We start from the raw sequence: 24,251 nt of genomic DNA on the forward strand, positions 1-24,251 counted from the left end.
CGGGATTACTTACAAGCATTTGTGGAGCTGTGACCAAGTGGATTAGTATCCGGACTTTGAAACAGAGGGTCGTGGGTTCAAATCCCAGCCAGGGCCTTCAGCAAGTAATTCATCCACTGTATGCTGCACTCGACCCTGGTGATGTTGGTACCTGGCTATGGGAAGTAGAAGTAATTTCTCAAAAAGCAGTGTGCGCCTTAATCAGTCAGTTGCCTAAGCTCAGCCAGGGTAATATTTTAATAAAAAGCAGGGCCTTTTTTTTTAAAGCGCCATTATTATCATTATTATTATAATTATTATTGTTATTATATTATTAATATTATTATTATTATGAATTGTACCTTTTGTATACCATTTCGTCTTAGTCTTCATTGAGTTTCATTAAACTTCTGTATCTAACCAAAACCTCTATTATTTCTTTCGATGTGTACTAAGTAATCAACTACACTTCCTACATGCATGCTCAAATTCTGATTTTTGTTTTAATAGATTTTTTTTTTCATTTTACAATTGGACGTTTCGGCGACATTGCACTGCACTGAATGCAGAGATATATATACCTTTATGTATATGTGCATGCTGTAATACTGCATGCGCGCCATATTTAATTTTCAAAGGCGCGAGGCCTGGAATTGGACAGCAGTTTTCTTTCTGTATTACAAGGGTAATTGAGAGTAAGTGTACCTAATTTATTGATAAAAATAATAATGTCATCTTTTATTGCGTGTTATTGAACTATTTATAATGTAGAATCACGAGAATTCCCATACTGAGACTGAGTCATATGGCAGTGTATCCTATTGCCGGACACCTTTATTTCAGTGCTTTAAAGACAATTAGAGGAAATACAATCAAGAAAAATTATCACTTGCTATTCCAAATATTCTGAAAATTATGAATATGATGAAATTATTTTATATTTTCCAACCATTTTCTTTGCACCGCACTTGCCGCATACCCCTCCGCGAAAAACAATGATTTTCGTGCGTGACAAATTATATTGTAATTCCGGACGCCCGCCGGACGGGTATTTATTGGTAAAAATATTCTTGATTATAATGATTTAAGAAAATAAGAAAGAATTGGTGTGATTTTTTCGAGATTAATCATCTCATGAGTAAATTCTAAGTTTTTGTTTGCTTTCTTATAACGATTCTGATCAGATCTTTGTTATAAATTTGCGTTGGCTAACTAATTTCCTTTTTTTTAATTGCGCGTTCGATATTGCACTCGTTCATATCGTAAGACTCAGTCATCAAGTTAAGTTCCATCGATGCGCTGTCGATCATTGACGGCTCTCCATCAGGGTACCGGGAACATTGAGAACTAGCCGTCGATGATTTAATCGATGGAGCGTACGAGATTGAAATTCGGCGAATCAGGTCCGTATTTCAATCAGAAAATAGATCAATTGGGATCAATTGTTAATGCCAAAACTGTGTTATATGTTATTTCAAGCATTTTCTGTCATTTTTAGAGAAAAATAAGGTAAAAGTTATATTTTCGCCTTGTTTTTGCAATCTCGTTCTTTGAATTGATCTGTGATATTGAACTGCGGAAGTCTTACGGTACGAAATTGATTTCCTACGCAGTTATATGTGCGTCCGGAAATATGATAGTGTCCGGTAATACAATACGTCACTACATCATAATTCCGGACGCGCCACGGACGGGTAAAAATATTCTTAATTATAATGGTGTAAGAAAAAGTTGGTGTGATTTTTTCATGATATATCATCTCATGAGTAAATTCTAAGTTTTGGTTTGCTTTCTTATATCGATTTTGAGCAGATCTTTGTAATAAATTGGTGTTTGCTAACTAATTTCATTTTTTTAAAAATTTTTTTGATTGCGTGTTCGATATGGCACTTTCCAGTATTTATGCTCGTTCATATCGTGACCCCTCAGTCAAGTTCTATCGATGCGCAGACGATCGTTGACGGCTCTCTACCTCGCGCACGGACGGCCGGGATATATACCTTGAGAACTAGCCGCCGTCGACGATCTGATCGATGGAGCGGACGAGATTAAAATTCGGCGAATCAGGCCCGAAATTAGGTCCGTATTGCCATCAGAAAATAGATCAATTGGGATCAATTGTTAATGCAAAACTATGTTATATGATATTTTAAGCATTTTCTGTCATTTTAGAGAAAAATAAGGTAAAAGTTGGATTTTTTCGCCTTGTTTTTGCAAACTTGTTCTTTTAATTGATCTGTGAAATTGAACTGCGGAAGTCTTACGGTACGAAATTGATTTCGTACGCAGTACTATGCGCGTCCGGAAATATGATAGTGTCCGGTAATACAATACGTGACTATACTCGTAGTATAATAATGTACGGACTACAAGCTAGGCCTAGCCACTCGCACTCCTAGTAGGCAATGAGGTCCAAACAATGATTAAGTCCAACTTCTAATTCGCGTGCACTCACTTTTTCTACACAGGAATTAATAGGCACGGTGCCTAGAGTGGCCTAGGGCTAGGCTTTGCCCCGGGACCCCGACACATCTTCAGACTAGTCTGCAGGCACAGACCCTCATTGGAACTTTGATCAACAAGTGTGCCTCCACGCAAAGACTAGCACATAGAAAACTTGCTGTTCCTGAGCGAGAGAGCCTTCAGTACACAAGGCATGAGTAGGCTGCACATTCAGACCCTTATTTCGAGTGAAGGGTTTGCCCAGCAGACTATCTTCAGACAGTGTCGGGGTCCTGAAGGCTACCCTTCAATTCATTATCACCGGAGCACAAAACTTCGTAGACAGGAATAACCGTCGTTTCTGGGGATTTATTCAACAATTTCTGACATTTTACTACAATCCCCATTTACCGACGTCAATGTGTCAGTACGAGCCTTCATGTGTAATCTGGTCCGACAATTCGGCGGACGGGTTTTGTCCAGATTTGTTACTTCTTTTAGATTCTAAATGACATTATCTTGGACGAAGGTCCACTATTTTCGTTAGACTCTATTCTTTCTATTGATATCATATACATTTTATAATATTTTGAAAATATACGTTACCGATGACTTATTCCCCGGGTTATTCCTTATTTTTTGACTTTCTGCCGGAGAGGAAATATGGCAGCCGTCAACGAGTTGTGCTTTTATCAAGGCTTTCGGATTAAATTTTCGATATCTTGGCCAATCAATGCGAGCGACAAGTTCCGAACGCACGCACATCAATATGTCCAAGCGCAGCGCAAAGCAGCGGCACAAATCGCGATAGGTAGCGACTGGTAAATACGTCTGTAATGATGATGACGTCATCCAAGATGGCAACTTACCTTGACCAACGAAAGGATCGAAGATGACGATGTTTCGATCATCATTTCAAAAGAATTAGCGGTAACTGAGGTCTAAGGTACGATATTTCTGAATTTTAAACATTTTTTCGTAAATATGGATGTGATTTCTTTTTCATAATATGACATTTTATGTACAAAAAAAACGATCGGAAAATCGGGTTCCCGCTGTTCGATCTAACGTTACTGCTAAAATACGTTGTCTGTACGTACGGGCCTCCAAGCTTTTCAGTCTATGTATTGGTGAGTGAGCCAACGCAGTTCAGCGGAACAACCAAAATACAGAGACTGAAGCTTTTGGTCTAAAAACTTCGCGATGTTTTGCATTAAAAAAACGGTGATAATAATGAATTAAAAATCTAACGATTAACAGTAGAGGCGCTGGTCCAAAAATTGGGATTGTCCCAGAAAACAAGGATATCCTCATAAACCAAGACAAATCATGTCTTGATAAATTGAGACTGTCCTTGTTTATGGGGACGTTTTTTTTTCACTTCCCCCTACGGGACAAAGACAGCAATTACGGAAATTGAGAGTGCTAAAAATAGATTCAGTGACCTCAATTCCCCCAGTTCACCGTCTATTTTTCATGACTTACCGTCGTCCAATAATCTTGTTATGAAACCTGATATGTTTACATTGACTAGCACACTTGATTGGTGTCGGCACTTGACAGGTGAATGAACATTCCTAGATTTCTTGTGTGAAGAAATCCTTATAAACTGAGACAGTCCCTGTAAACTGGGACGATCCCAATTTTCTGACCAGCGCCTCTACTGATTAATGTCAATCTTACCTAAACAAACTGTTCCTAAAACACAGTACGTGTTCGGCTGCCGCAGTAAGGCCCTAACATAGCTTAACCCAGGCCAGGGAGCCCAGGGGCCGATTGCACGAAAGGGTCTTTGCTAGGACCACCTTTCGTGTCGCCCATCTTTTAGGATGCGCCATGTGAAACACATGATTTTAAATAAATCATCTGCAAACATATTTCATTCGTCCATTGAATTAAACAACATATTTGTTTATAAAATGATGTGATATATCATGAAATTGTATAAAATTTGATTTAAAAGCAAACTAATAAATCTTATTCTTTATCATAAATTTCAGAAACCACCCGCCTATAGCGTGTCATAAAAGATGGGCGACACGAAAGACGGTCCTTGGAAAGACCCTTTCGTGCAATCGGCCCCTGGACCTTACGTGTAATTGACCATACTCACCTGACTAGCGTGAAGTATGGTCAAAATAATTCTCCGAATAAATAGTTAAAACAGAAATCAAGCACTTACCACGATTATATGGATGAAGGTCTAACGAGTGGCAGTTTCCTGACATCTGGGCACAAACTGGAACCTCAAAAAAACGAAAGTTCTCTCCTTCTACCCCAGTCTCGATCGGCCATTTTGTTACGATTCATAACAAAAATTGACCATACTCACCTGACTAGCGTGAAGTATGGTCAAAATTATTCTCCGAATAAATAGTTAAAACAGAAATCAAGCACTTACCACGATTATATGGATGAAGGTCTAACGAGTGGCAGTTTCCTGACATCTGGGCACAAACCGGAACCTCAAAAAAACGAAAAGTTCTCTCCTACCCCAGTCTCGATCGGCCATTTTGTTACGATTCATAACAAAAATTGACCATACTCACCTGACTAGCGTGAAGTATGGTCAAAATAATTCTCCAAATAAATAGTTAAAACAGAAATCAAGCACGTACCCGATTATATGGATGAAGGTCTAACGAGTGGCAGTTTCCTGACATCTGGGCACAAACTGGAACCTCAAAAAAATGAAAAGTTCTCTCCTACCCCAGTCTCGATCGGCCATTTTGTTACGATTCATAACAAAAATTGACCATACTCACCTGACTAGCGTGAAGTATGGTCAAAATAATTCTCCAAATAAATAGTTAAAACAGAAATCAAGCACGTACCCGATTATATGGATGAAGGTCTAACGAGTGGCAGTTTCCTGACATCTGGGCACAAACTGGAACCTCAAAAAAATGAAAAGTTCTCTCCTACCCCAGTCTCGATCGGCCATTTTGTTACTATTCATAACAAAAATTGACCATACTCACCTGACTAGCGTGAAGTATAGTCAAAATAATTCTCCAAATAAATAGTTAAAACAGAAATCAAGCACTTACCACGATTATATGGATGAAGGTCTAACGAGTGGCAGTTTCCTGACATCTGGGCACAAACTGGAACCTCAAAAAAAACAAAAAGTTCTCTCCTTCTACCCCAGTCTTGATTGGCCATTTTGTTACGATTCATAACAAAAATGGCCGATCGAGACTGGGGTAGAAGGAGAGAACTTTTTGTTTTTTTGAGGTTCCAGTTTGCAAAGTCTGCAAAGCCCTGGAATCCAAGGTTCATCTGGAAGAAGTCACCTAACAGAAAGCATGCAACAGGGTGCTAGAGTAGGAAGACTTTGGTGTCATAAGCACTGAAGGCTTTGGTAAGTTATACAGACTTTTGATTATTGTCTCACCTGCGTGGCCCAATTCATAAAGGACTTACAACTGTTGTAACTTTGCCATTATGGCATTTACAATGGCAGCAGGGCTCAGCAGCCAATCCAAATCAAGGTTAGGCCTCCCATACATTGCCATAATGGTTACAACAGTTGTAACTCTTCATGAAACGGGCCCCAGAAGTGAGATATGAGCCTAAATTTTCCAACGAAGGCTGTGACATCAACATTGTAATCAGGACTAAGGTTTTTGTTTTGAAAATTACACCACAGCTTTGAAAGAATAAAAACCTATCAGTTGAATACTTTGCATGAGTTTCAGTTAGGCCTGAGTCATGACGTTTGTTTTGAAAAACATTTAAACGCAGGCCTACCAAGTAGTGCGGATTTTCTGTATTTTGTACAAAAATCAAAATTAAAATATGGGAGTACACTCTTACACGGTAAAAAACGGAAATATAAACATTCAATTTTGCGAATTGTGTTACGTGCGTGTTAGTCATTTATTTTGATTGTTTTTGTGAGTCTTAGTTGTAATCCTTGATCATGTATTATTGTTACCCCCCTAATTTATATCATTTGGGAAATAATTCATTATTCCAAAAGTCTGTTTTATTTCTTGTCTCTATCTCTGTTGAAGACAAGACAGGAATGTGGCCTCACCGCCTGCGCTAATGAAATAGGTTTTTTTTTTTGCCACGTCAAAAAACATGGATTTTGTTGCCAAAATACTGATTTTTAGGGGGAAGAATACTGAAATTGTAAAATAAAACTTGGCAGCTCTGTAAATGCTATGAATACAACCTTGGGCGTTTACGGTCAACCGTAATGTCCACCATTCAAATCTGCCAGTTTCATGGGGAAATCTGAGGAGTTATTTTTTTCAAATATTCATTTGTATCAATATTCCATCTTTTATATCTACAAACTGAAATGTGAACACATGACAAAACATCAATGACATGTACTTTCTGCTGGTGGCTTTGAACGGTGTTCAAACATTGTTCAAAGGGATTTTGTTAGCCATCTCCTCGATCTGAACCAAGCTTAGGTACTGATTTGGAAGCAGCCGGCCTCTTAAATGACACACAACTTTATTTATACGTTCTCACACACAACACATATGGCTCTCTCCGACGTGGGTCTTACGATAGGTGAATTTCATATACCAGATTTTTATTTCAGGATGTTTCACTTTGAATTGTTGGTAAGCAACAATGTAAGAGCATTCAAAATGTTGTGTCGTGATTCTTAGAGGACAAGGTGGAGATACTTCGGGTGATCACCAGAAGATGTGAGTGGTGAGGACATCCTCATTCTGATATCCTACATGTAGATCTTGCCTTCTTCTTGGTCTCCATCGATGAGCATGTAGGCATGTATGATCCATATAGCTACAAACAAGGTGCCTTTGTACATTACATGTGCATTTATTTTTATCTCACAAAAATCCAGAAAATAAGCACCCTTTGCTTGGAAAGCACTGTGGAGCCTGATAATGGCCAGATGTCATTCAGTTGAGTTGAATTACGAACATGAGGATTTCTGACAATGACAGGACAGAAATTGGTTATTTTTCCAAGCATGAGATAGAGTAAGTTGACTGTCTGTTGGGCAGTCTTGCTCACCTCAGAAGGTACATCTGTAGGTATTATCATCCACGAAACCTTTTGTGGGATTAGATATGTTACAGACTCAGAGAAAGAGCAAAATTTTGGTTTAAATTCAAGGTGTAAAAGAGATTTTGTCTCCATCCCTCGAAGGATGTGATTGATTCAACTTTGCCTAAGCACCACTGTTGGTGCTATAGGCATACTACACGCCATTGTAAGGCTGTGGGCCGATACAAATGTTTTATTCTCTTTGGTTTGAGCAAGCATTCATATTTAATGGCTCATGATCCTTGGTACGTTGCTTGCAGAACAGCGTATGAGGCTTTCCTGTCGTTAATCTTTACTGGAGCAACTCAATCTTTTTATACATGTACACTTCTTCACATATTGTACATATATGTTGCTATAATTTCTGCTTTCGGGGTGATGTTGATACCTTGCATTTTCAATTGTTTGCTTCTTTCTTGGTGTTACAGGTGAACCAAAGGTAAGCGATCCCACCAGCTTGACATATGAGCTTGGAGCCTTGGACTCTCTGTCATTGCTGACATTTTCTATATAAATTAGAAGGTTGCCTTGCTGCTACCTTCTCCAGATTACTGTTTTGCTTTGCTTCTAACTTGGTTTGGCTTTTTGCTGTAATTGTTGTATTGCTGGCTTGTCAAGTTGTTGTGAAGTACTCTTGATCACTTCCTGACACATTGTTGTACATGTGGTATTGTCTGTGACCCCTTCTGTCTTTGTTTTTTTACCTTTTTTACAAGGGTTTTCTCTTGTTTTACAATATTTACCTGTGATTCTTTCACCTTAGTTCTAGTTCTTTGTTGCTGTATTGCAAGCTTCTTCGTTGGGTTGTTTTGCCACATTCTTGACCTTATCCTCAGCACATGTTGCTGCTTTTTTCCTCCTGTCTTTTTGCTGCATTGAGGTTTTCTTTTGTTTTGTCATCTTTGCTCTTGATGCCTTCATCTTCAGCTTAAAATATTCCTTCTTCTCTTCTGGTGACAAATCTTTGAAACGCTTTTTTACATTGTTTCTTTGACTCCTCTTTTCACCCTTGTCGCGTTGTACTTGCTTATAGCTTGACCATTTCTGCCTTTGTTCCTTCTTGTGTTTCTCAGTCTTATCCTGTATACTTATATATGCCTTTCTCTTTCGGGCAGCATCTTTTTCCAGGTGTTGCTTAAATCGAGTAGGTTGCGTTGCCTTCATTTTTCTGACGTACCTTGCATTTCTGCTATTTCCATCAGCTTCTTCACAGTCATTTCTTTCTGCTTTTTCATTTGTATTTTCTTGTGATCTCAGTCTACAAGTCCAGTTGAATTTTACTTTAAAAAATCTTTTCTCTGCCATGGTGTTAGGTTTATATCAGCACACTATTTCAAAATATTTCAGTTCATATTAAACTTAAGGTTCATGTACTTTATTGTATATGCCTTTCACCTTCCCAACCATCCACATGCCATGGCCACACACATTGATGTAAATATCACTGTTGCAATGCGGCATACATACATGTACCGGTATATACAATGATCCAATAATGACATGAAATGGATATGTGAGATCATACACTCAGTGAGTAGGTGTGTGTATGTGTACATTGTAGACTCTTGGTCTTGTGTTTGTCTCAGATTGGTCAATGGTTGTTGAACAACTCACTGTACACTGTGCTTGAGGTTTTTGGAATGAAAGAGGAAGAAAACTTAGTTTTCTTCTTGATTGACTGGGTGCTATGTACATATATTTGTAGAACCTATGTAATAAGAACTTTAATGCTAATTAGCCATCCAACAACTGAATAAATTAATCAGATCAGAAGTTAGCTGTAGATATACAAGTGACCAAATATAAAATGCAACCATGAGTATGTCCTCTCCAGAACAACATGAAAGTGAAGCAATATACATTTAGTTTGCTGCTTATCAGGGTAGTAAATACTTGTCATGGGCTGCAGATTTTGTCATTTACAATTACACAGAATTTACGAATAAAATCACATTAAATTTTGTATTGAATATCTAAACATTGTCTGATCCCCATTTATTGCACAGTTATATTGGATTATTGATGGTGTAAAAATGAATAAACCTGGAATGGAATTCTCATAAAATGATATTTTGGGGTCATATCCATGTGTGTAACAGCAGGTCATTATTTTCTGACATAAAAGAAGATATCTTTCTGTTAAAATCATTGTTTACACATTGCTAACAGATGAAGTACCTTTGTTCTGGAGAGGACTTTCCTTTTTAACGTGTAGCATAAGCATGAATTACTGACCATCTATATATAAATTAAGAGAGAAAATTGAATCTCATAATGTTGAACTGAAGTATACAATATTATTTCTACATAATAACAATAGAAATCAAATACATTTATACTGCTTCCAAAAAAAGAGAAACACCATGCACTCTGGAGAGAACACAGTTCCAACAGAAAATTAATACATCAAAATAACCAAGCAATAACAAATATCCAGCATAATATAATCAATGCTTTGAATATACAAATATGTCTTAGATGTAGAAACATTGTTAATATTACCCCTAAAAGGACTGGGTTATACATGTATGTACCATTAACCATTCTCAATTATCAAGTCCTATTATCAACATTTATTTTTGTTACCACAAATCTAATGTTCTAAACTTAGTTGAAAAATGTAGACATATTGTGTAGAGGAAAATTTACTCTATGACTGATCTTAAATGAATAAGGAATAAGAATATTGAGCGATTGAACCACTTTTGTCTCTGATGCCTTTTATTGACGTTTTGACCTTGTCTTCTCCCTCCTATTGTACCTTAAAGATAATGAAATTTTGGGGGAAGTTTTTGTAATTATTGCAAGGTATTTTGTGATTATTTTTGAAGAATATCATGAAAATAATCCATTGCAAAGGATTGCTTTTCAAACTCTCCCTCATTATAAGTGCAACCTATCACAACCAAAACCGCTTGGGCTGACATTTTGAATATGGTCCCATACATGCTCTTCTGTGTGTAATGGATGTGATCCTGGAACTGTTTGTTATAACTTTGATAATTCATGCTTCACAACAAACACCACATCTAAGGCATATTTCACAATCACTTGGAGACACTTTCTTCCACTTTTCAAATGCATTACTGAGAACTGAATTCATATCTTGAATTTGTATTTCTCTCTGCAGAAAGCACAGAGTACCATCCAAGAGAGCCAGGCCCTGAAATTGAAGCTTCATCTGGCAGAAGTCACCAAACAGGAAGCACAGAGAATGGAGCTAGTGTTATGTAGTATGAATATAACTTCCTGTTATCCTTTCAGTCATTCACCCTCACTTGTTTACAAACTCCCCCAATGTTATCTAAGAATTCCCAAAACCCCCAATACCATTTAACTGTTAAAGTAGAAATATATTGAAAATCGTAAAACTGGAGAATCATATATCACAATAAAGGAGAAAATAAGGAGAACACGATGGTGTACATCATTTATCATAGAGACGGATGAAACTCAGTTAATTGATAGTTTAAAGTTCTCTCTCTGAATGCTTCAAACACGCAGAATTACGTCCGCGAAATTGGGGATTTTTTATGACGTCACTGTCTGTACGAGAGGCGTGATTGGCTCTCCCACGTGAAGCTCCACTTGCATGCAAAACCTGTTGCAAGGGTACATTTTCTCCACATTGTCACTGAATACTTCGATCCCGAAATGATCGAAAGAAAACCCAGAATTTTATCTAGATTTGGATTTTCAAATTGATGATTTTGAGATGAAGAGATGATGAAGTGAAACAACACAGTGACGTAGCTGGAGGTAAATTGGGGGAATTACGCCGATGATGATGATGATGAAAATTCAACTTGCAACACAATCACAAGTCATGTACATACCGATTCGCTACCAATTCATGCTGCTGGAAGTGCTAGCTACACCGCGCGGGCCAAATTGAATTCATGCTGAACATGAATAACCACATCCAGACAGTCTATCATAAGAAGGAAAATGATGTAACTGTACTTACAAACATGTGAATAATCCGAACCTGAAGGCAAATCAACTCAACGAATAGTACCAGACGATATGGCATATACACTGACGATAAACTTCATGTGACTGGATAGATTGTCACTCGTTCTGTTAGATGTAACTTTTATCTCATTAATTTGACAAAATTACGAAACTCGGGGAATTATTATTCTATATAAAAATATAGTAACATCTCTTATCATTTTTTGAATTATGATAAAACCTGTTTGGAAGGAAAACGTTGGGGTAAATTAAAATTAGATGTAAAAGATCATCCCATCATGCGTAGCATTATGTGATCGTAAACAAACCATCACAACAACACATGCCGTATTGTTTGCTCGCCTTGGCTGAGACTGAGAGAATAGATCTATGTACGTGTTGCACAGCTCTCAATCAGCAAGGAAGGAATACGTGCATGTTTGCGATGGTTTGTTTGCAATGACATACAAGCTACGCATGTTGGGGGGGATTTAAAAGTAATTTTAGTTTATCTCAACGTTTTCCTTCAAAAGAGGTTTTATCGTAATACAAAAAATAATAAGAGATGTTACTATATTTTTATATATATAAATAATTCCCCGAGTTTCGTAATTTTGTCAAATTAATGAGTTACAAATTACATCTAACAGAACGAGTGACAATCTATCCCAGCCACATGAAGTTTATGGTCGGTGCATATCGTCTGCTGCTATTCGTTGAGTTGATTTGCTTTCAGGTTAATTCGGATTATTCACTTGTTTGTAAGTACAGTTACATCATTATTTTCCTTGTTATGATAGACTCTCTCTGATGTGGTTATTCATTTTCATGGATTTAATTTGGCCCGCGCGGTGTACGTATAGCTACCACTTGTAGCAGCAGCTGCATGAGTTGGTAGCGAATCGGCATGTACATGACTTTACTTGTGATCGTCAGGCAAGTTGAATTTTCATCATAATCATCGGCATTGTTCCCCCATTATTTACCTCCAACTACCTCACTGTGTTGTTCACTTCATCATCATTCTCTTCATCTTTAAAATCATCAATTTGAAAATCCAAATCTAGATAAAATTCTGGTTTTCTTTCATTTCGTGATAGAAGTATTCAGTGACAGTGTGGAGAAAACGTACCCACGCAACAGGTTTTGCATGCAAGTGGAGCTTCACGTGGGAGAGCCAATCACGCCTCTCGTACAGACAGTGACGTCATCAAATTCCAGTCAATTCAGAGACCGATGCGAGGCATATTTCGGAGGGGCATTTTAGCGTTTTTTAATCGGCGATTTTCACCTTTTTGTATTATTTTCGGTATTTTTGAATGACCCACTGATGATCCCCACATCATTACCTTTCCATTGATATATAATAAGACCACATTCATAATCAATATATTTCTCCTTTAAGCCTTGACCATAAAAAGACCAACCCTCAGTGACGTCAGCTAACTTCATGGAAGAAGTATGACTCACACTTCCAGCCCCAGTCACTTGCACAGAGCATCACCACACCCCTTATACCAGAGAAAGTTTGATAGACAGTTGCCTGTAGACCAATCAGATCAAGTTTAGATCACTCCCACCTTTAATAGTTACCCCCCAAAAACAAATGATATAAATAAGACTTCTTGATTATTAGAGACAGGAGAATACCAACGATAGAATACTAGACCCTCACTGATCCTGACTGACTGACTTCAAGACTCAGACGTCCATCGAATATTATATTAACTTCACTCCTAATCTTAATCTTATACTTCGAAACTATTATATTCATCGTCTCCTGTTATATCTGAATCTTCATGTACTTCAAATTGTGAACTGTCAACTGCAACTGATGATTAAATACCTAGTGATTTGAACTGTATAACTTTCTGCAAAGTTTCTTCATTACGCTTCCCTTCAATAATCACCGATCCCATCCCCCAACACAACATGGTGGAGAACCGGCTTTAATAAAATACTTCAAGAGTGCAGGATTAACAAATTGCAGAGCAAAAAAAGCTTACGACTTTGCCAACCAGCTACAAAATTTGCAAAAATGAACTGGACACTTCATATTTTAAGATTGAATCTGTGAGCAGACTTCTTCAATCTACAGCAACATAAACTCGAGTCGAAAAAAAAAAAAGAAAAGAAGAAATTTAACCATACAGACGGATAGATCAGACGGACAGAACAGACGGATAGAGCAGACGGAAGACTCAGACGGAGAAGAATTTGGTGTTGTGCTGGAGGAATGCGGATGAATTCAGGTCGAATGGCAAGAAGATGCCCTGTGCAGCCCAGAAAAAATGCCATCAGACCTAGTGGTAAGTTTTTAAGATGTGAATTGTTCATAGGTTTGAAAGTGCATGTATAAAGATGTATTGCTCATTTGGCATAAGTTTCGGGTGACATGATCAAGGTCAATTGTCATTTAGGGTCAATGAATCTTGACATTGTTTTTGTATCCACATCAAAATCTTAACCAAGGTTAAGATTTCATTGTACTTGGGTGTTCATATATATTATAGTTTCAGATTTGGAATAAAAAAAGAAACAATCATTGATTTTCAGATGAATGGATGAATTGTAGCATCCTCAGCAAGCAGGATGTACAAGCAATCTTTTTGAAGCTTCTCTTTTGTTAGATAGCTACATCCAGCTCACCTAAATGGTAGCTTGCCCATCTCCTTCACCATGCATACTATAACAAGACTATAGGCACAGTGGGGGCAGTGTCAACATAAAAATCCTTGTTGATGTTAAAACACTTGTTCCATAATATCTGAACTATTTCTTTCCAATGGGTTTTTTTTTATTCATAATATTGTGCTACACACCTGTTTAATTCAGGGAATTGACCATTCTGGTTTATCAACATGTAACTTTTTTTATGTATTTTTTTTACAACATCAAGGCCCTGAAATCCAAGGTTCATCTGGAAGAGTTTGCCCAACAGGAAACACGCAACATGGAGCTAGATTGGGAAGAATTCTTTGCTGAAGGATGACCTCAACAAACTTGGGTCAAATGTCTGGAAGATTCCTAGAAATATGCCACCTCAACCAGTTGTGTAAGTCGTATTTATGATTATTGTTTCGCCTGCATAGCAGAAGCGAGGCATAGGCTTAACTTTTCTGATGGAGGCAATACTGGCATTGACATTTTAATGAAGGTTAAGTTTTTGAAATGCCATCATAGCTTTGAAAGTATAGACTTACTGGTCATTTTGCTCGAGCTTCAAGTCACATGATCAAGGTCATATGAGGGTCAATGAACTTTGACTATTTTTTGGTATTAAATCTTAACCTACATGTAGGTTAAGATTTCATTATGGATGGTTCCCTTATCTACCGAGTGATTCATTAAAACTAATGATCACCATTTTAGTGGAAAAAAAACTTCTTGAATGCAAAATGTTTACATGTTCTGAATTAGTATCTTCTCACAAAATTAATTGATACAATTTTTGTCTCGCATGCATATAGGAGAGATAATTCATGCTTAACACCAAACACCAGATCTGAGACATATTTCAAGCATCATTTTGAGAAAATTTCAGTTTTAAAGTTTAAACTGAGAACAAGATTTTATCTTGAATTTTCATTTCTCTCTAAGCAGAGTACCATTCATGAGAGTTAAGCCCCCAAATCCAAGGTTCATCTGGAAGAAGTTGCCCTATAGGAAGCATGCAACCTGGAGCTAGATTGGGAAGAATTCATTATCTGCTGAAGGATGAACTCAACAAATCCAGGTCAAGATGCCTTGAAATATGCTACCATATCCTGAAGTACAGTAAGTAGTGCAATGTTTATGATTATTGTCTTGCCTGCATAGCTTAAGTGAGACATAAGTGCCACTTTTCCAATGGTCACAGGTCTCTGTCTGTTTAAAAAAAAAACCCAAGAAATCAGTACCAGAGATGCCAACCCTCCTGATTTCATCGGGAGGCTCCCGAAAATTCATCCCAACTCCTGCCCTTACGATTACCATCCTTATCCTCCCGAAATTACGATTTTTTTTGCATTGATCAAATTGGATTGAAAGTACATGTATCGTCTGCTAACTTTAGCATGTAGTAACTCCATTACGTTCGCTGCTACTAAATTCTGTGTGAAAGGCAGACAAATAAGGAGCAGCGAAAAGCTGGTGCATGTGATATGCCCAACGGGAATCCACTGTGCACCAGGCCGGTAGGCCCGGCTAGCTTCGTGAGGCGTGTCCACTCGCGGCCGCTGGATTTGTCGAGTCGTGCGGTGGAATATCGGTGCAAGATTTCGGCATATTGATGGGTGATATCGACACGAAATGGCGGAAAATCAACAAAAGAAGACCAAGAAATGGTCTCAGAAGTATAAGACTGAATACAGTCTCCAGAACCCGTGTATTCGGAAAGAGGAATTTACCATGCATTTTGCACAGTTTGCAGCTTGGACATTTCAGAAAATACGGACATTGTGAAGACGAGATCTTCTACATGTAGCTCATGAGTCATGTTGACTTATTTCACCAAGCAAGGGACTAGTGAGGAGGAAGACGTTATCTGCGCTGAGCTTTTCTCTACTGGATTATTATAATTCCTCCTTATTATTATTTTTGAACAGGTACTTTTCTTCTATTGTCCCATCATTTTTTTTACATGTAAAAATTAATATTTTTCTTTAATTTTTATGCTAAAAAGGTGGGAACAATGTTTTTTAAAAAACAAGTGAAATGCTTCAAAATAATGGTCAGATTGCACCAGAGAGCATCTAGAAACCCAGAGCTTCCAGGGACCCCGGCGGCAAGGGTCGAGCGCTCCGCGCTCAAGATGTGCGCTATGCGCACATAATTTGGTGTCGGTTGCAAATCCTCCCTAATTCTGATTTCCAAAAGTTGGCATCTGCAGTACTATAAAATGTGATTTTGACAGCATCAGAGTACCTAGAAGAACCTACTCTTACAATTATCCGATCAAAACTAAGAGTTGGAAAAATAAAAAAAGGAAGGAATGAGGTGGCTTTGAAAGACAAGTCTTTTGCTGTGTCTTTGTACCATGCAAGTGCCAAAAAGTATAAATGAATGCGAAAGGTAATTGCACTTTCATCTGTGATATGTATCAAAAGAATGCTTGGTGACAGACAGGTCCAGCCTGGTTTCTCTGCTGCCAATTTGGAAGCATTAAAACAAAAAGGCTCAAACATTGTCAGAAAGAGACCAGTACTGTTCTGTTGCTATAGATGAGATGAGTGTAAAGAACATCTGCACTTTAATGAGAAAAATGATGTTTCTGGACTGGAAAACTTTGGAAAATTCGGGGGACCCCTCAGGTTGCTAATCATGCTCTGGTTGTCATGATATGTGGTGTGGGAATCCCAATAGAAACAGCCTTTGGGATACTTCTTTTCAGCCAATGGAGAGGATTGCTTATCAAATATCATAACTGTTGGGTTACATCCTGTTTGTCTTGTTTGCGATCAAGGACCCAATATATAGGTCCCTGTTAAAAGATTTAGGTGTGACAAAAGAGAACACGTCTTTCAACCTTGACAGTCGTGAAATATTTTGTTAGTATGATGTGCCACACCTAACGAAAATCATGCGTAACAACCTGGTGAAATATGACATTGTGTTTAAAGGTGAGAAGAAGGCAAAGAGGTCACATATCAAGACCAAACCCTTAATATTAGATATGCTCCAAAGTTGACATAGCATCACTTTGAGATTTCATCATTCAGTAAACTGAGAGCCTGTTTTGCAGTGCAGATACTTAGCAGGACTGTTGCTACAGGCATTCTAACTCTTTGCTCATTTGGTAGTATGCCACGGTTGCCACCAGGGGAGCGTTTCATGAAAGGACTTGTCGGACGTTTCATCCGACATGTCCCACAGGGATTAGATTTTAAGGCGCGCGAGAGCGATCGCGCGCTACATGCGCGCCTTAATCCATTTTTGGTAGCGCGATTAATAGCGCGCCTCGCGATCGTTGACCTGCGCGGAAATGCCTAAAGTCGCCCTCGAAATCACCCAAAATCATGCTTATTGCCGAGTGAATAACAACTCAATATGCTCGAGCTCCGCTTACCATTTAAAAATCATCCAAAATCCAACACTCAAAGTCATGAATAATCCTTAAAAATAGCAAGTAGCGCAGTTTCAAATTCCGACGTTGCGTTATTTTTTCTGTACCACGTATTTCCATACACATGGTACCAAGTACGGAAAAAAAATCAATGCAACGGTCGGGAAACAGTTGCATGTATAGGGGTCCATTATGACTACCACCATGTGCAATTTCAAATGCACATGTTTCCCCTACAGATATCACGATTCTGTGATTAAATAATTCGAATTACACAGGAAATAAATCCCTGAGACTTGTAACCTAGCATTGGTGAGTTGTCATTCGGCTTTGCTTTTCAAAACGGCTTATTAACTTCCAAAATATGTTACCTTATTTATTAATTATAACTAAAAAATCATTTATTTTCTTTTTCTAGGGGATGAGGTATTATATCAGACAATAAATCATCAAACAAAGCTCCATCTATTGCGGCAGGCTCACGCATTGGCGCTTTTACTAGCTAGCCAGTTAGAGCTCTGTCTCTGCCAGAGCTCTGGGGACAATTCACTCAGTAAAGGCCTCAATGATGGTGATTTTCTGTTTCAGACAGAGTTTACATTTCATGAATATTATTCAAAACTGCCAATAAAGTTTGATGATTTCTTCATTGTCATGTATATTTAAGTTCTTAATGAATACATTCTCACCGAATTTAGACTCCCCAATAGAGAAATGAAATTTTCATGGAGATCTGCGTTTTCAAAGAACTTCAGGAAAAGTTAGGGGATGTGGGCCTTTATTACATGTACATGGCTGAGTACAGGGTATTGTACTGGAATAGATGGAGTAGAAATTAGATATTGAATTCATTTATATCCAAGTCCAACTCACAGTCACACACACACACGCACTCACCCACACACACATCCAAGATTCTAAGCATGAAAAATAACTTTAAAAATCATACAATATTGAACAAAAAGTAATAATTCATTAATAAGTGAACAGGTATATCCAAGTCCAACTCACAGTCACACACACACGCACTCACCCACACACATCCACCCACACACACCCACATCCAAGATTCTAAGCATGAAAAATAACTTTAAAAATCATACAATATTAAACAAAAAGTAATAATTCATTAATAAGTGAACAGGTATTCCTCAAAATACACAAAAGTAGCATTTAAAAAGAGCCCCCGAAATGCAAAAAGTAGCCCCCAAAATTTGCCCAAAAAAAATTTTTAATGGAGCCCCTGAAAAAAAAAATTGTTAGTGACTTAACTTTAAGCCAAAGTCAAAACCTAACTCAAACAGGTTTTGATAACACACAATCTAATTACAAAACATTGTAAAACAATTACAAATACTTCCTTTGGTTGTTGATTGTAACTTTATAGTACATACATTTCCTCCATCTGTTTTGTTAATTGGACAAAAAGCTCCCCTTGTATGTTGAAGAAGAGCTTTTTGCAGTGCTCCTCTACTGCTCTCCTTAAAAGATCCAGGAGAGCTATTTATTGCTCCCCTCATAATTATAAAACTGAGTCCCTGGTCCCATTTTATCTGACAGTTACCATAGGAACAGTGCCTCTCAGCCAATCAAAATCATGGAAAGATGTCAGATCTGACAACTTGTCGGATGAAAATATTGATGAAACGCTCCCCAGAAGCTGTGTACACAGCAGAATTTTGTGAGAAGAGTTATTTGACTCTTGAATTCTAGATCATCGAGGGCAAGTAGAGATTGTAGAAGACCACTTAAAGAAGGTTCATGCCACTTAAAGTTGTGGGAGGAAGTAATTGCCTGGTTTTGAAGCTGGAAATGGAAGAAAAGTGTGGTTTTGGGATGGCTGGATCGCAACCCTTGCATCTGTCATTTATCTTTGGCAGATTTTGAAAGAAGAGGCTGGATTTCAATATCTGTTTTTGAACAGATTGAATCAAGACTGTTTAGAGAGTTATTTCTCACAGTTTCGAGTCAAAGGTGGGATAGGGATAATCCGTCACCCTCTCATTTTCAAGCAGCCATAAAATGTGTAATGATTGACATAATTATGATTCCTGAAGATGGTCAGAATTGCTTGCCTGCCCTGCACACATTTTTATTAGATGTAGATGATTTGTCACTCTTACGTTTTGTTTCACAGCTCTGTAAAAATAATGCTGGGTTTTAGGTTAGGCAAACATTTGTTGCCCCATTTGCAATTGCTGACATTGATCACTCCATTGTCCATTCTAACCTACGTTGCAGGATCATTAATAAGGAAAATATGCATCAAACATCCATGTGATTACTGTTACTTTAGGATAGCTTCTGAAAGGAAGTTTGTGGAGCATCCACAGGATCTTTTTGTTGATTTTAAACCATTTAACATTGATTTGTGCGACTACCGAGAGCTCTCCGTCCAAACGGATGACTTTATGTTCAGATTTAGAATAAAACAGGAAGTGATTTCAGATTGTACACTAACTATCACATCCTCAGCAAGCTGGGTATGCAAGCAATCGTTTCTAAGCTTCTCTTTTGAAAGATAGTTACATCCAGCTCACCCTGAATAGTAATTTGCCCGTCTCTTTCACCACTCATGATTTTTGTATAACCTGCATACCACAACGAAACTATAGCTGCAGCTATTCCATCGGTGATGGCACCAGTGTCAACATTAAATTCTTAAACACTTGTTGCATACCATCTGAACAAGTTCACTCCAATGTTTTTGTATTCATAATATTGTGGTGCACAACCTAATTCAGGAATTTTACCATTCTAGATTATTAATATATTTATGTTTCTCTCTGCAGAGTGCTATTCACAAGAGCAAGGCCCTGAAATCCAAGGTTCATCTGGAAGAAGTCACCAAACAAGAAGCACAGAGAATGGAGCTAGATTAGGAAGAATTAGATGTCATGCTGGAGGATGATCTCACAAACTCAGGTCATATGTCAGGTCAAGATGCCTAGAAATATACTACCATATCCAGTGTAAGTTGTAAAGTTGTGAAGTATTCATTGCTTAGAGAGTATAAAAAGACCTATTGATTATATGACATGAGTTTAAGGTCACATGATCAAGGTCAAATGTGATTAAGGTTAAATAAATTTTGACAATATTTTGGTATGATGGTATCAACATTTAAATCTTAACCAAGATTAGGATTTCAGATTTGGAATTAAAAAAAAAAAAATTATTGATTTTTAACCGAATAGACGAACCATCATATCCTCGGCAAGATGGATGAATCTTTTCTAAGCTTCTCTTTGGAAAGATATCTACTTCCTTCCAGCTGGCCTTAAAAATGATAGTTTGTCCATCGCCTTGTATTGCCTGCATACCGTAACAAGACTATAGGGGCAGCTTTTCCGACAGCGGTGGCAATTATGGCAGTGTCAACATTAAAATCTTAAACACTTTTTGCATATTATCATCTGAACTAATTTATTCCTATAATGTTCTTGTAATATTGTGCTACACATCCTTCTAATTCAGGAATTTTACCATATTAGATTATTGATATTGTTATGTTTTTCTCTGCAGCAAGCACAGAGTGCCATTCATGAGAGTTAAGCTCCCAAATCCAAGGTTCATCTGGAAGAAGTTGCCCTACTGGAAACATAAAAATGGTGCTAGATTAGGAAGAATTTGGTGTCATACTGGAGAATGAACTCAACAAACTCAGGACACAGGTCAAGGAAATGGCCAGAATCATACCACGAGATCCAGTGGTAAGTTGTGCAGAGTTAATATTTATTGTCTTGCCTTCATAGCAGAAGCCAGATAGAGGCACTGTTTTTCTGATGGTCACAAGTCTGTTGCTATGTATTTCAAATAACGAAGCAATGGGATTCATTAATGGCATCGGCACAAACTTCCTACTGAATGTGTTAACCCTATCTAGGCCGGGGCAAAATTGGTCTCAAAAGTTGCGCAAGACTTGAAAGTAAAAAGTCAGCGAGTGGCGGGGTCAAAAAAATTTGCGCTGTGAAAATATCGCGCGATTTGTTGAGGGGGGCCTTCGAGGCCCCCCCGGCCCAGATAGGGTTAACAGACAAGGCAATGTGATTTAATTTGTGACTCGGTGTACATCTACATCAAGTAGGCTCACATCAGAAGGAAACACTTTGAGGAAATTGGTTTTGAAATTGGAAATTTCTACCTGTGTAAGCAAACATGATAACTTATATTGCATTATTTAAATATGCTAATTTGAAATCTAGGTATCACAGTTATTGAGTGAGTTTGTGAGATGTTTTTGAAGATATATTTTTGGTATTAATCTCTGCTAAGGTGTAGTAAATGGGTACCGGGTAGGAAGAGATTCCTTAAATTCTTAGCCATGCTTAGCCGGGGCATTTGTATGCAGTGCTTCCTAGAGATATTGTATGAAGCATTAGATAAAGTTGCATATTATTAGCACTGGTGCCAGATTATCAGTACTGGTGCAGATAATAATAACAATAATAATAAGTATTTCTAATGCGCACTTTCTAATAGATCATACTCAAGGCGCTACAATCAGATCCACCAAGTTAAAGGGGAAGTTCACCCTGAGAAAAGTTTGTTGTAAAAATAGCAGAAAAGTATTTAAAAATATTGGTGAAGGTTTGAGGAAAATCCACTAAACATTAAGAAAGTTATTAGAATTAAAAATTTGAATTTGTGACATCATGAACAAGCAACTGCCCCATATGTTATGTAAAATAAAATGCATGAATGTCAATTTTTAATGGTTCGTGATGACTTATGTTTGTTTTCTCTTTGAAAACGGGTATGAAATGATTTTTCTATTGATATACGGAAGGTAGAGTAAAAACCATTTTCAATTTTCTGAGAAAATTATATTTCATTGATTTTTGTAGTAAAGACACTCGCATATGATGTCACAAAAATTGTTCCAATTCTAATGAATTTTTTATTCTTTGATGGATTTTACTCAAAGCCTCGACATAAGTTTGTTGTTGTTGCTAATTTTACAATAAACTTTTTATCAGGGTTAACTTCCCCTTTAAGTTCACTGGAAAGTGTTTTGTTGTAGTCTACCTGCAGAATATTTGTTCTAAAGGAAAATTTAAATTTCTTTCCTTCTAATGTATGTGTTCCAGTATAATGAATGTTTTTGAAAAGCAATGATGTTAGAATGTTTTGTTCTTTCACTTTAATACATTTTCAGTCTCGTCATTACCAGTGTACCAGTGTACACCATGGATACATTCCTATCTGGTGTTAACCATCCTCCAAGCATTAATGAGAGATGCTAATGCTAAGCTACTGGAGACAATGGATCTTCATCTACATGGAATGTCTGGTATGAACAGTAATTGGTAACAGTAATTGGTATTTACCTGAGATATGATACGAAAGAGACATTGAATTTGACACCATCTTTTAAACTGAACACCATCTACACAAAATTACTTGACACGAACTGTCTGGTGATAGGGGCATCCAAAACTTTGGCCCTTCACGGCATTGGATTATTATTTTTATAAAGGGTAATTAAATTTTGATGCCCCCGCAGACGAAGTCCAGAGGGGGCCATAATGTGGGAGAGATTGCCATTAGTAGGGGTGTTAGAGTTCAGATTTTTAGCTGATTTCAGATTTTTTTGTTTTGATTTTCAGCTTAATTTCAGCTTTTTTTGGCTTTCCTCTGTACAAAAAGTATGGGTGCTCGTTATATTTCAAACTTTTTTAAATACTCAGCTTTTTTCAGATCTTTTTATTTGTGAACACTCACACCCCTGCATTTGTGTTCTCCTTGGGCAATTCCATAAAATATTTACCTCTAACCTCATGTATGTGAGACCTTTCTGTCTCTGATTTCTGGTTCTTTTGACAGTCTGCAATGCTCTCAAATGACCATGACCTGGTCAGTTTATGAAGTGAAGTAAAACTTGAAGAGTGGGGGTCAGACATACAAACAGGTTGATTATTTTACGGAATTGCCCCCTTGTCTATTTACGGGAGATTTCCGTCATGTAAAACAAATTGAATGAACCAAATGCCAGTTTAAACTTGATGTCAGATTATCCAAAACGTTGTTTTTATTATAATATATGTGACTTTGTATGCACATGTGTTTCTCATGAATTCATATTGCTAGGTATTTCACAATGACTTTTGTGTAGCTCCAAGCAGCAGGTCAAGCTATCATCTCTTTGCTGACAATTCAGACTATCTGAATTTAACCGTTATTACATTAATGCTTGCAGACTATCAGAGGTTCCAACTATTACATTTTTGCTGTAATCATAGGCAACCAAATTATGGCATTGGTTTGTTTGTGTTTTTTTTTGCAAAATGGTATCCTGCTGAAAAAAATTGCCTCTATATGTCTATATTTCATAAGTTTAGGTTATTGGATGAATGTAATTTCAGATTACTAGACCAAAAGTCAATTGTCTATTGTGAGCAGGTCTGATTTTTAGGGTCATGTTGAGAAATTCATTTTTTTTCCTTGAAAATTCTTCTCCTTTTTTGCCTTCACGATTCCTTTTTTTTTTGGGGGGGAGGGGTATGCACATTGTTGGCAGCTCTGATGTATGCAGGGATGGAGTCAAAATAATAAGGGTGGAAGTAATTTCCTATTATCGTGATGTTTAGAATGAAGATATTCTGGTAATTAGGTATAGTAGATTTTTGTGACCATCCACCCCAAAGCCAATTATAAATCGCCAGGCTAGGTTCACTGTGAGTACTATCAGAACGGATATATGGTCTCCAAAAAGCAAGAATTAGAAAATAAGCTATTCTGTGTTAATTAGAAGTTGTAAATTTGAATAGAAGGCCCGGGGAGGGATGCTTGC

The 24,251-nt window shown here is 37.5% G+C and overlaps 2 long non-coding RNA genes across 3 annotated transcripts; both read left to right on the forward strand.

Annotated features, from left to right (window-relative positions):
- Nucleotides 1-572: 572 nt before the first annotated feature.
- LOC121418190 lies at nucleotides 573-12,859 on the forward strand. The gene is made up of 3 exons (XR_005970431.1): nucleotides 573-674; nucleotides 10,592-10,806; nucleotides 12,821-12,859. It is a non-coding gene; the product is annotated as an uncharacterized LOC121418190 (long non-coding RNA).
- Nucleotides 12,860-12,897: 38 nt separating this feature from the next.
- Nucleotides 12,898-21,059, forward strand: LOC121418191. 2 transcript variants are annotated; one of them, XR_005970432.1, is made up of 4 exons: nucleotides 12,898-13,724; nucleotides 14,315-14,470; nucleotides 15,019-15,192; nucleotides 20,984-21,059. It is a non-coding gene; the product is annotated as an uncharacterized LOC121418191 (long non-coding RNA). The 2 variants fall into 2 exon arrangements; XR_005970433.1 differs by lacking the exon at nucleotides 20,984-21,059 and adding an exon at nucleotides 20,251-20,384.
- The last annotated feature ends 3,192 nt before the right edge of the window (nucleotides 21,060-24,251 follow it).

This window comes from Lytechinus variegatus, chromosome 7 (assembly GCF_018143015.1).
Source record: "Lytechinus variegatus isolate NC3 chromosome 7, Lvar_3.0, whole genome shotgun sequence".
Taxonomy (NCBI): Eukaryota; Metazoa; Echinodermata; class Echinoidea; order Temnopleuroida; family Toxopneustidae; genus Lytechinus; species Lytechinus variegatus.